The sequence below is a fragment of the Gorilla gorilla genome, chromosome 20, assembly GCF_029281585.2.
Source record: "Gorilla gorilla gorilla isolate KB3781 chromosome 20, NHGRI_mGorGor1-v2.1_pri, whole genome shotgun sequence".
NCBI classification, from domain to species: Eukaryota; Metazoa; Chordata; class Mammalia; order Primates; family Hominidae; genus Gorilla; species Gorilla gorilla.
In genome coordinates, this window is record NC_073244.2 from 13,185,921 (window position 1) to 13,199,955 (window position 14,035).

The window sequence follows — 14,035 nt, forward strand, 5'->3', positions numbered from 1 at the left end:
GCCATCTCCATGATAGCAGCTAAGGCTGGAAGAAAAAGGCTTTTTTTTGTTGTTGTTTGAGATGCAGTCACTAGGCTGGATTGCAGTGGTACGATCTTGGCTCACTGCTATCTCTGGCTCCCAGGTTCAAGCGATTCTCCTGCCTCAGTCTCCCGAGTAGCTGAGACTACAGGCGTGTGCTACCATGCCCGGCTAATTTTTGGATTTTTAGTAGAGACGGGGTTTCACCATATTGGCCAGGCTGGCCTTGAACTCCTGACCTCACGATCCGCCTGCCTCGGCCTCCCAGAGTGCTAGGATTACAGGCATGAGCCACCGCACCTGGCCAAGGCATCTTTTAAAGCTGAAAGCAAAATAGGTTCACAGACCCCTGCTTAAAACCCTCCAGGGGCGGCTGATGCCTGTAATTCCAGCATTTTGGGAGGCCGAGGTGGGAGGATCATTTGAGCCCAGGAGTTTGAGATCAGCCTGAGCAATATAGCGAGACCCTGTCTCTACAAAAAAATAAAATAAGGCCGGGCAGGGCGACTCATGCCTGTAATCCCAGCACTTTGGGAAGCCAAGGTGGGTGGATCACCTGAGGTCAAGAGTTCAAAACCAGCCTGACCAACATGGTGAAACCCCATCTCTACTAAAAATACAAAAAAAAAAAAAAAAATTAGCCAGGTATTGTGGTACATGCCTGTAATCCCAGCTACTTGGGAGGCTGAGGCAGGAGAATCTCTTGAACCCAGGAGCCGGAGGTTGCAGTGAGCCAAGACTGCGCCATTGCACTCCAGACTGGGCAATAGGGTGAGACTCTGTCTCAAAAAGACAAAAATAAAATAAAATAGCAAGGAGCGGTGTTGTATGCCTGTGGTCGCAGCTACTCCAGAGGATGAGGAGGGAGGCTGGCTTGAGCTTGGGAAGTCGAGGCTGCAGTGAGCTATGATCACACCACTGTACTCCAGCCTGGGTGACAGAATGAGACCCTGTCTCTCAGAAAACAACAAGAATAAAAACTTTATTTACAAAAGTAAGCATTGGGTTAAACTTGGCCTAAAGGTTATACTTTGCTGACCTGTGTTCTGTTGCATGTATTCTGCTGGACGTGATGGCTCACATCTGCAATCTCAGCACTTTGGGAGGCCGAGGCAGGTGGATCACTTGAGGCCAGGAGTTTGAGGTCAGTCTGGCCAACATGGTGAAACTCTGTTTCTACTAAATATACAAAAATTATCCAGGTGTGGTGGCACATGCCTATAATCCCCAGCTACTCGGGCGGCGGAGGCAGGAGAATCGCTTGAACCCGGGATGCGGAGGTTGCAGTGCAGTGAGCCGAGATCGCCCCACTGCACTCCAGCCTGGGAAACACAGTGAGACTCTGTCTCAGAAACAAACAACACCACAAAAGAAGAAAGGAAGGAAGGAAGGGAGGGAGGGAGGGAGGGAGGGAGGAAGGAAGGAAGGAAGGAAGGAAGGAAGGAAGGAAGGAAGGAAAAAAAATCTCTCCAGCGGTACATACCCAAATGTTGAAAGCAGGGACTCAAAACAAATGTTTATACACCCATGTTCTTTTTCTTTTTTTTTTTGAGATGGAGTCTCGCTCTGTCGCCCAGGCTGGAGTGCAGTGGCGCGATCTCGGCTCACTGCAACCTCCACCTCCTGGGTTCAAGCAATTCTCCTGCCTTAGCCTCTCAAGTAGCTGGGACTACAGGCGAGCGCCACCACGCCCAGCTAATTTTTGTACTTTTAGTAGAGACGGGGTTTCACCATGTTGGCCAGAATGGTCTCGATCTCTTGACCTCGTGATCCACCCGCCTTGGCCCCCCAAAGTGCTGGGATTACAGGCGTGAGCCACCACGCCCGGCCTATACACCCATGTTCTTAGCAGCATGATTCACAATTACCAAAAGATAGAAAGAACCCAATTATCCACCAATGGAATATGATTCAGACGCAAAAAGAAGGAAATTCTGACACCTGCTGACATGGATGGACCTTAAAGACATTACGCTGGGTGAAAGAAACCAGGCACAGTAGGACAAATCCTGTGTGATTCCACTTATAGGAGGTCCCTACCGTCACTAGATTGACAGAGACAGAAAGCAGAATGGTGGGTGCCAGGGGCAGGGGAGGGAGATGGGGAGCGAGGGTTTCATGGGGACAGAGTTTCAGTTTGGAGATGAGAAAGTGCTGGAGATGATTGCACAACAATGCGAATGCATTTAATGCCACTGAACTGTGCACTTAGAAATGGTTAACAAGGGCCAGGGGCGGTGGCTCACGCCCATAATCCCAGCACTTTGGGAGGCCGAGGTGGGTGGATCGCCTGACATCAGAAGTTTGAGACCAGCCTGGCCAACATGGTGAAACCCTGTCTCTACTGAAAATACAAAATTAGCCGGGCATGGTGGCAGGTGCCTGTAATCCTAGCTACTTGGGAGGCTGAGGCAGGAGAATCGCGTGAACCCAGGAGGTGGAGGTTGCAGTGAGCAGAGATCGCGCCATTGCACCCCAGCCTGAGCAACAAGAGCGAAACTGTCTCAAAATAAAAAAAAAAAAGGTTAAAATGGGCTGGGGGCAGTGGCTAATGCCTGTAATCCCAACACTTTGGGAGGCTGGGAGGCTGAGATGGGAGGATTGCTTCAGTCTAGGAGTTTAAGACCAGCCTGGGCAACATAATGAGACCTCTTCTATACAAAAAATAATTAAAAATTACCCACTCATTGTGGCACGCACCTGTAGTCCCAGCTACTCGGGAGGCTGAGGCAGGAGGATTGATTGAGCCTGGGACATTGAGGCTGCAGTGAGTTGTGATCGCACCACTGCACTCCAGTCCGGGTGACAAAGACCCTGTCTCAAAAACAAACAAACAAACAAACAAACAAAAAACAAAGGGTTAAAATATAGAATTAATCATGTCTTTTGCAGCAATATGAATGGAACTGTAAGCTGTTATCATCTTAAGTAAAACAGTTCAGAAATAGAAAGTCAAATACCGCATGTTCTCACTTATAAGCGGGAATTAAATGATGTGTATGCGTGGTCATAGTGTGGAATTTTAGACAGTGGAGACCCGGAAGGGGTAAAGGAGGAAGGGCGGGAGGGGGTAAGGGATGAGAAATGACTTAATGGCTACAATGTACATTACTTGGGCGATGGTTACACTAAAGCCCAGGCTTCCTGCTGCGCAATCTATCCATGTAACAAAGTTGCCTTTATACTCCTTAAATGTATACACATTTTTAAAATCATTTTTTAAATTAAAAAAAAATGGTTAAGGCCAGGCACGGTGGCTCACGCCTGTAATCCCAGTACTTTGAGAGGCCGAGGTGGGCAGATCTCTTGAGGTCAGGAGTTCGAGACCAGCCTGGCCAACAGGATGAAACCACCTCTCTACTAAAAATACAAAACATTAGCCAGGTGTCGTGGCAGGTGCCTGTAATCCCAGCTACTCAGGAGGCTGAGGCAGGAGAATTGCTTGAACCTGGGAGGCGGGGGTTGCGGTGAGCTGAGATCGTGCCACTGCACTCCAGCCTGGGCAGCAGAGTGAGACTCCGTCTCAAAAACAAACAAACAAAAAAAGGTAAAAGGGTAAATGTTATGTTATGTGTCTTTTCCCACCAACGCAAGCAGTAAAGGGTAGAGCAGGTGGTGGCCCTCCCTGCGGGCTGGACGGGTTGGTGGAGGGGAAGGAAGGGAGCCAGGTGTGCACAGCCGAGGGGTGGCCTCTGCATTCGGCCTTAAGGCCAATATCAGGTGTCCGGGGGGCAGTGGGGACAGAGGCCAGGGTTCAGAGAGTGGGGAAGCGTGGACAGGAAATGTGGACGGCACTCCCAAACAGCACAGAGTATTTCTACAGCACAGAAATATTTCACTCTGCTATGTCTCTATCAAAAGTGGGAGGAAAGGGCAGGTGCGGTGTGTCATATTTGTAATCCCAGCACTTTGGGTCCTGTGACAGTCCTCCTCTGCCTGGCTCCAGCCACACCTGCTTCCTTCTGTTCCTCAAACACCCCAAGCTCAGTCTTGCCTCTAAGCCTTTGCCCTGGCAGCTTTTACCACCCAGAATAACTTTCCCCTAGATTTTTTTTTTTTTCTCTTGAGACCGGGTCTCACTCTATCACCCAGGTTGGAGTAGAGTGGCACAATCTCGGCTCACTGCAGCCTCTGCCTCCCAGATTCAAGTAATTCTTCTGCCTCTGTGTCCCTAGTAGCTGGGATTACAGACAGACGCCACCACACCCGGCTAATTTTTGTATTTTTAGAAGAGATGGGGTTTCCCCATGTTGGCCAGGCTGGTCTTGAACTACTGACCTCACGTGATCCGCCCGCCTCGGCCTCCCAAAGTGCTGGGATTACAGGCGTGAGCCACCACGCCCAGCTAGACATTGATTTATATGCCTGACTTCTTCTGAGCTTACAGATCTCAGCTCAAATGGCCTTCCCTGACCTTCCCAGCTAAAGCATCAACCTCCCCCACTCACTCTATCGCATCACTCTGTTTACTTCCTGTTGCGGCAATTCACAGCACCTGAATTTATCTCCTAGGTGTGTTTCCTGATTCACTGTTTGCCTCCCCCAGCTGGAGCTCCTGCAGGGCGGGGGTTTGTGTCTGTCTTGTTCACCGTGATCCCACACCTGCCACAGTGCCTGGCATACAGTAGGTGCTCGATAAATGCATGTTGCCTGAAAGAAATAATCAATTGGTTACAGAATGGGTGTGTGCAAATCTGTGTATATCTGTGTCTCCTTGTGTTCTGTGTGTGTCTCGGTGTGATTCTGGGGATGGCCCCACCTGTGTCCCCAGGGACAAGCGCGGAGCTATGGGCCAGTGAGTGTTTGTGGTGAGGGCTTTCCGGGTCTGTGTGTTAGTGATTTTGAGTGGTCCCGTGGCAACCGGTGTGCAAGTCAGTGTCTCCAGAGGTGTTAGAGGTGGCCGGCATCTGCTGTTTTTTGTTGTTGTTGTTTTGTTTTTGTTTGTTGTTTAAGATGGAATCTCACTCTGTTACCCAGGCTGGAGTGCAGTGGCATGATCTTGGCTCACGGCAACCTCCGCCTCCCGGGTTCAAGCCATTCTCCTGCCTCAGCCTCCCGAGTAGCTGGGATTACAGGCACATGCCACCACACCCGGCTAATTTTTATATTTTTAGTAGAAATGGGTTTTCACCACGTTGGCCAGGCTGGACTCGAACTCCCGACCTCAGGTGATCCACCTGCCTCGGCCTCCCAAAGTGCTGAGATTATAGGCATGAGCCACCGCGCCTGGCCAGCAGCACCTGCTCGTGTGTGTGTGTGTGTGTGTGTGTGTGTGTTCTGTGTGACTGTGACTGTGAGTCCACATGTGTGTCAGGGTGTTTGTTGTGTGTGTGTCTGCATGCCCGTTCTGCGTGTCCACATGACACTGCATGCTCCTGTGTGAAGTTGTGCCCGTGAGCACACGTGTCTGTGTTTGTGTCTCCTTGTGTGTCCTCTGGGTGTGTCCTTGAGCTTCGTGTTTCCAGGAGTCTGCAGCCCTGTTGTGCAGCGCTGTTGTGCTCTGTTGTGCACGTGCATGTGTCTCGTGTCCTCTGTGTGTGGGGTGGCTCCTACATGTAGTTGTGCACACTTGTACCTGCCTCTGTGAGTCCCTGTGCCTATGTGTGACCATGTGTGAGGCGTGATTGTGCAGTATCCCAAGACCGTCTGTGTGCACCGCTGTGCAGTAGTGTGCTGGTAAATGTTGAACCTCTCCAGTGGAGAGCACTGATTTATAGCATTGCCAGTCCTCATGGTGTAAATACTCTCGCCACAGCCAATTTCAAGTGATGCCACCCAACAGTGAGTCAGAAAGATATGGGCAGCAGCAAACCATTATACAATATTTCTACCAAACAGGTTCCATAGACAAAAGCAACATCAAAAGCATAGATTATGAGGCCAGGTGTGGTGGCCCACGCCTGTAACCCCAGCACTTCCGGAGGCCGAGGTGGGCGAATCCTCTGAGGTCCAGAGTTCGAGACCAGCCTGGCCAACATAGTGAAACCCCGTCTCTACTAAAAATACAAAAATTAGCCTGGTGTGGTGGTGGGCACCTGTAATCCCAGCTACCTGGGAGGCTGAGGCAGGAGAATCACTTGAACCCAGGAGGCAGAGGTTGCAGTGAGCTGAGATTGCACCACTGCACTCCAGCCCGGGCAACAGAGCAAGGCTCCATCTCAAAAAAAAAAAAAAAAAAAAGGAAAAGGAAAAAAAGCATAGATTATGGAAAATGCAGCAAAAATAATGTTAAGGTGATTAATTTAAATGTGGTAAAATAGGCATAACATAAAACTTACCATTTTAACTTTCTTTAAAAAAAATGGGATTTCACTCTGTCACCCAGGCTGGAGTGTGGTGGCACAATTATAGCTCACTGCAGCTTTGAACACCTGGGCTCAAGTGAGCCTGCCCGCCTCAGCCTCCGGAGCAGCTGGGACTGCAGGCAGGGACCACCAAATCTGGCAAAGTTTTAATTTTTTGTAGAGTACCCTCTCCAGTCACAGGCTGAAGCCAGCCCAAGAGCCAAGTTTTGTGGAGCATCATGGCTCGTGCCTGTAATCCCAGCACTTTGGGAGGCCAAGGTGGGAGGATCGCCTGAGCCCACGAGTTCGAGACCAGCCTGGGAAACATAGTAAAATCCCTGTCTCTACAAAAAAAAAAAACAAAAATAACTTAGGCTGGGCGCCATGTCTCATGCCTGTAATCCCAGCACTTTGGGAGGCCAAGGCGGGTGGACTGCTTGAGCCCAGGAGTTCGAGACCAGCCTGGGCAATATGGTGAGACCCTGTCTCTACTGAAAATACAAACCAAAAAAAAAAAATAGCCAGGCGTGGTGATGTGTGCCTGTGGTCCCAGCTACTCAGGAGGCGGAGGTGGGAGGATCACTTGAGCCCAGGGGATGGAGGTTGCAATGAACCAAAATCACCCCCACTGCACTCCAGCCTGGATGACAGAGTGAGAGCCTGTCTCAAAATAAAAATTATATAAAAAATATTATATATAAATTATATGTCTATATATAATCCATATATAATTATATATAAAGTATATATAAATTATACATAAATTATCTATAAACAAAAAACTTAGCCAGGCATGGTGGCATGTGCCTGTAATCCCAACTACTCAGGAGGCTGAAGCAGAAGGATCACTTGAGCCCAAGAGATTGAGGCTGCAGTGAGCTATGATTTTTTCACTGCACTCCAGACTGGATGACAGAATGAGACCCTATCTCTAAAAATAAAATAAACAGTTTTTTTTTTGTTGTTGTTGTTTTTTAAAAAAAGCCAAATCTGAGCATTTCCTATCAACTCCACGTTCGGTGACATCACATTGGTAGGTGAAATCGGCCATGCTGGGGGTATTACACCAGGAGAATTGGCAATGGCTACAAATCGGAGAGGTGGTTGTTAAACGTTACCAGCACACCATGTCGTTCCGCCAGCTTCCAGGTACCCATGTAACAATGTAGCCACGTGTGTTTCTGTCTGTCTGTGTGTACCCACCATGCTGGTGTTTGTCTGGGTGCCTGAGTCTCTACGGATACACATGACTTGCACGTCCCTATATGTTGCTGTCTATACACCCATGTGCCTGGGTGAGGCCCCCACACCCTGTTCCTCTTTAGCAGTTGGTTCCACAGGAAGCTGCTGGGGTGGGGGTTGAGGACGCTGGGCCTCCCTCCAGCTCCCCACCCCTTCTCCTCAAGACACCTGCATGCGCAGGGCTGAGGGGTGGGAGCAGGGCTCTCTGCCTCTAGAACCCCCATCCTCTGGGCTCTTTTTAGGCCCCTAGATTGGCCTGCAGCTGGGAGCAGAGTGGCAGCATGCAGGCAGGCAGTTGAGAAAGAGGAAATCGAGGTGCTATTGGGTCATTCTGTGGTTATCCCAGGCTCTACCCAGCCAGCGGTTCCCTTGGGCCAGCTCGAAACTCTGGCCGTAGGTCATGGGAGCTGCAGGAGCTGTTAGCCAGGCTAGGTGCCTGCAGGTTGAAGAACTGAGCTCTATCTGGTAAGTACTTATCCTGGGAAGTGGAGAGAGATGGACCCATCGGGACAGAGTGGCAGTGGGGTCTGGGAAGTCTAGGGGGACAGCGAGCAGACAGACATCACTGTCTCTCTCCCCCTTGCAGTCAACTTGCTTCCTGAGTGGGTGGGGGAAGCTGTTTGACCCTTGCGTTCATTGTGCAGAGATCTGTGGTCATAAGAGGTCACCCCAGGGGACGGGGATCCTTGAAGGGCCGCTAGGTAAGAAAGGAGGGTGGAGGCCGGGCGCGGTGGCTCACACCTGTAATCCTAGCACTTTGGGAGGCTGAGGAGGGCGGATCACTTGAGGTCAAGAGTTGGAGACCAGCCCGGCCAACATGGTGAAACCCCGTCTCTACTAAAAATACAAAAATTAGCCAGGCGTGGTGGCGGGCAGCTGTAATCTCAGCTACTCGGGAGGCTGAGGCAGGAGAATGGCTTGAACCTGGGAGGCAGAGGTTGAAGTGAGCCTCTCAGTCTCAAAACAAAGAAAAGAAAAAGAAAAGCAAAGAAAGGATGATAGAGCTCCTTGTAGCCAAGGCCCTCCTGCGTGGAGACAGGAGACAGAGAATGAATGGGGGAGCTGTGGCAAAGTCTCAGGTGCCCTTTGCATCTTAAACTGCAGATTCCGGGTCCCCCAAGAACCTCCCTGTTGCAGGTTCTGAATCCACTGTCAAAACAAACTCACACTTAAGGCTGATGGCTGACAACCAGCCCTGAGAAGGGTCTTGTCCTGATCTGAAATCATCCAGAGAGCACATCCCTCCACCCAGGCAGCCTTCCTCCAGGTGAGGGTTCTCCTCCTTGGGAGACATCCCCTGTCTCCTCTCATGGCCCCCTCTTAGGGGGCCTCCTGCACCACCGCCTGCCTGGGACTGGGAGGGGTGGGGGAGGAAGGCTGCGGTTTCTGCTGGGCACACCCAGTGTGTTGTTTCCTGCCAGCCCCCAATGCTGCAGGGCGGGCTTCAGGCACCCTGAGGTCTAGGAAGGTGGCCCCAGAACCAGGAGGGAGTGAATCGAGCTAGAGTGGACAGCTGGGGCCAGAGAGGATGGAGCTAGTAAGTGACACTGGGGGCTGATGCTCCAAGGCCAAGTCACCTGCAGTTCTGAGAAAAGAACGTGACAACCAAAGGAGGTCAGGAAAGGGTTGCCCTGATAATCAGCCACATTTCAACTCCCTTGCTGTGACTGGGAGTCACTCTGGGAGGGCTGCTTGGTAGAGGCAGCCTTTTCATTATGCCTCGAAGAACCAGTAGATGCCAACTGCAAACATGTCGGTGCTTCTGGTCTGGGCTGTCTCCCATGCCTCCCTGGGCATCCCCTAGCCCATGACAAAGGGATGGGCATATGTTGATGCTCGATACTGTTGTAGATGACATGGTGACTGTGTTGGACAGCTGGGCGTTCAAATCCCAGTTCCCTGGCCTCTATGTGGCCTTGGGCAAATGACTTAACTGCTCTGAGCTTTCGTTTGCTCATCTGTCAAAAGGCTGTTGTGAGTTTTTTGGGGTGTGTGTGTGTGTGTGTGTGTGTGTGTGTTGGAGATAGAATCTTGCTCTATCGCCCAGGCTGGAGTACATTGGTGCAATCTCAGCTCACTGCAACCTCCGCCTCTCGGGTTTAAGCAATTCTCCTGCCTCAGCCTCCCAAGTAGCTGGGATTACAGGCACACGCCTCCATGCCCAGCTAATTTTTGTATTTTTAGTAGAGACAGGGTTTCACCATATTGGTTAGGCTGGTCTTGAACTCCTGACCTCAGGTGATCTGCCTGCCTTGGCCTCCCAAAGTGCTGGGATTACAGGCATGAACCACCTCGCTCAGCCTTTGTGAAGTTTGGTCTGTGAGATCTTAGTGCAGTGTCTGGCACGTAATAGATCAGAAAACATTGTCAGCCTCACCTAAGCCTTCATACTGACCTTGTCCCCAAGGCTTCCTTCCTGAGCAGTCCCACCATCTTCTGAAATGTTCTGGGTCATACCCATGGTGGATCTCAATCTGTAAGCAAGTCTGCTAGAGTGGACTTCGTTTGTTTGTTTGTTTGTTTGTTTGTTTGTTTGTTTGTTTTGCGATGGAGTCTTGTTCTATTGCCCAGGCTGGAGTGCAGTGGCACGATCTCGGCTCACTGCAAGCTCCACCTCCCGGGTTCACGCCATTCTCCTGCCTCAGCCTCCTGAGTAGCTGGGACTACAGGCACCCGCCACCATGCCCGGCTAATTTTTTGTATTTTTAATAGAGACGGGGTTTCACCGTGTTAGCCAGGATGGTCTTGATCTCCTGACCTTGTGATCCCCCCACCTCAGCCTCCCAAAGTGCTGGGATTACAGGCATGAGCCACTGCGCCCAGCTAGAGTGGACTTCTTAAGGATCCCATCCAGCCATCCCTGTATCATATGCTACTGTATTTTCTCTCTGCCTCTCTCTCTCTCTTTTTTTTTTTTTCTGAGACAGAGTTGCCCAGGCTGGAGTGCAGTGGCACAGTCTCAGCTCACTGCAACCTCCACCTCCTGGGTTCAAGCAGTTCTCCTGCCTCAGCCTCCTGAGTAGCTGGGATTATAAGTGCATACCACCACACCTGGCTAATTTTAGTAGTTTTAGTAGAGACAGGGTTTCACCATGTTACCCAGGCTGGTCTTGAATTCCTGACCTCAGGTGATCCACCTGCCTTGGCCTCCCAAAGTGCTGGGATTACAGGTGTAAGCCACTGCACCTGGCCTGTTGTATTTTTAATTCTAGCATCTTTATCTCCTGTAGGGCTGTTGCTATTGTCTGTGTTTCTTCTTGTTTTTTGGTCATGAGGTTCTGTCTTCTAGTATGCCTGGTAGTCTGATTAAATGCCAGGCCTTGTTTGTGAAAAACTATAGGGATCATTTGTGTCTCTTTATGGTGTCATTCTCCTCCATAGAGGCTTTATTTTTGCTTTGGGCAGGCAGTTAGAGAAAGGAAAGATCACTTTAATCTGATTGTGACCTACACTGACTTGAAGATGGATTTTGCTCTTGGTGAGGGCTAGTCTATGTCTGGTCCCTCCTTGCTCCTAGGGTGTAGTCTTTTAGGGGTCTCAATCACCTCCTCTTTGTGGGCCCTGAATTCCAATGTTTATTTCCCCAACATAAGATTGCTAAGAGCTACATTCAGCTTCTCAGGCTTTTTCTGGTCTGCCTCCCACTCACTCAAGAACTGTGTTCAAATCAACAACTTGTTTGTGAGGGGAAAGCATTACATTATGTCCTTCTCACTTTCTTAGGTTTCCTTTTTTTTTTTTTTTTTTTTTTTGAGATGGAATCTCACTCTGTCACCCAGGCTGTCGTGCAGTGGCACGATCTGGGCTCACTGCAAGCTCCACCTCCCAGGTTCACGCCATTCTCCTGCCTCAGCTTCCCGAGTAGCTGGGAATACAGGTGCCCGCCACCGTGCCCGGCTAATTTTTTGTATTTTTAGTAGACAAGGGGTTTCACAGTGTTAGCCAGGATGGTCTCGATCTCCTTACCTCATGATCCGCCCACCTCGGCCTCCCAAAGTGCTGGAATTACAGGCGTGAGTCACCGTGCCTGGCCTTTTTTTTCCTTTTTTTTTGAGATGGAGTCTTGCTCTGTCATCCAAGCTGGAGTGCAGTGGCATGATCTTGGCTCATCACAACCTCTGCCTCCCAGGTTCAAGCGATTCTCCTGCCTCAGCCTCCTGAATAGCTGGGATTACAGGCATCCACCACCACGCCTGGCTAATTATGTATTTTTAGTAGAGACGGGGTTTCACCATGTTGGCCAGGCTGGTCTCGAACTCCCGACCTCCGGTGATTTGCCCACCTTGGCCTCCCAAAGTGCTGGGATTACAGGTGTGAGCCACTGCGCCTGGCCCCTAGGTTTCCTTTCTTTCAGGGCCGTGATTCTTCCAACTCTGACTGCCAATGCCTACCAAGCAAGGGTGGGTTTTTTACTCTTCCAATTTTGTCCAGCTTTTCTATTTGTTCTTGGTGGGAGGATAAATCTGCAATAAGCTAGCCTGCCATCATTAGAAATACATATTCCAGCTGGGTGCAGTGGCTCACGCCTGTAATCTCAGCACTTTGGGAGGCTGAGGTGGTTGGATCACCTGAGGTCAGGAGTTCGAGACCAGCCTGGCCAATATGGCAAAGCCCCATCTCTACTAAGAATACAAAAAATTAGCCAGGCGTGGTGGCGGGCGCCTGTAATCCCAGCTACTTGAGAGGCTGAGGCAGGAGAATCACTTGAACCCGGGAGGCAGAGGTTGCAGTGAGCCGAGATTGCACCATTGCATTCCAGCCTCGGCAACAAAAGTGAAACTCCATCTCAAAAAAAAAAAAAAAAAAGAAAAGAAAAGAAAAAGAAATAGATATCCCTGTTGTATTTTTTAAAGTGAGATTTAGCCAGGTGTGGTGGCTCACACCTGTAATCCCAGTACTTTGGGAGGCTGAGGTGGGAGGATCACCTGAGGTTAGGAGTTCAAGACCAGTCTGGCAACATGGCGAAACCCTGCCTCTACTACAAATACAAAAATTAGCTGGGCGTGGTGGTGCATGCCTCTGATCCCAGCTACTAGGGAGGCTGAGGCAGGAGAATTGCTTGAATCTAGGAGGTGGAGGTTGGAGGTTGCAGTGAGCTGAGATCAGCCACTGCACTCCAGTCTGGGTGACAGAGCAAGACTCTGTCTAAAAAAAAAGAAAGAAAGAAAGAAAGAAAAAGAAAAGAAATAGATATCCCTGTTGTATTTTTAAAGTGAGATTTGGCTGGGTGCCATGGCTCACACCTGTAATCCCAAAACTTTGGAAGGCTGAGTCAGGAGGGTCACTTGAAGCTCGGAGTTTAAGACCAGCCTGGGCAACATAGAAGACCCCATCCCTACAAAAAAGAAAAAAGGAAAAAAATAGCCAAGTGTGATAGCATGCACGTATATTCCCAGCTACTCAGGAGTCTGAGGCAAGAGGATTGCTTGAGCCAAGGGGTTCAAGGCTGCAGTGAGCTATAGATCATACTACTCCAGCCTGGGTAACAGAGTGAGATCTTGTCTCAAAAATAAAAGTTAAAAAATAACAGGCTCATGCCTGTTATCCCAGCACTTTGGGAGGCTGATTTGGGGCTGGGGGTGATTTGGGGCTGGGAAGTAATGTAAAGAATTGGGGGACTGAAGGAGGGAGTCACACAGTAAGTACGTGTTGGAGGAGCTGGGATTTGAAGCCAGGATTAGAAGCAGGGATTTTTCAGACACAAGGAGTGAAGATGCTGATAAAGGAGCTTCCACCACGAGGGGGCAGCACCTGCACGGATGAGCACTCGTTGACACACACACACCATACCCCACACTTGGGTACAGAGAGAAAGGTGATGTGGCTCAATGCCTGCAATCCCAGCACTTTGCGAGGCCGCGGCAGGAGGATCGCTTGTGCCTGGGAGTTTTGAGACCAGCCTGGGCAACATAGTGAGACCCCAGCTCTACAAAAAATACAAAACTTAGCCAGTGTGGTGGCACACACCTGTAGTCCTAGCTACTCAGGAGGCTGAGGCCGGAGGATCCCTTGAGACCAGGAGTTGGAGGCTGCAGGGAGTTGGAGGCTGCAGGGAGTTGGAGGCTGCAGGGAGTTGGAGGCTGCAGTGAGCTGTGATCACGCCATTGCACTCCAGCCTGGGTGACAGAGCAAGACCCATCTCAAAACAAACAAACAAACAAAAAACAGAAACAGATGAAGACACAAATATGTAGAAACACAGAAACCCAGGCGGACACCAAAACCACCTCATAGATACTAGAAACAGATCTCCCCAAGACACAGATGAGTCATGTAGGTAAATCTGACCTCACGGATACCAATGGGCTTCTCACACACACACACACACACACACACACCACACACACACACAGAGACAATCACAGAGACACTTTTAAAACTATCTAGATAATCAAATACACCCCCACATTGACAAGCTGATGTTCAGAACTCACCCTGAAACACAGAATCACAAACCCAAAAGCACGTGCTCTCTACACAACATGGAA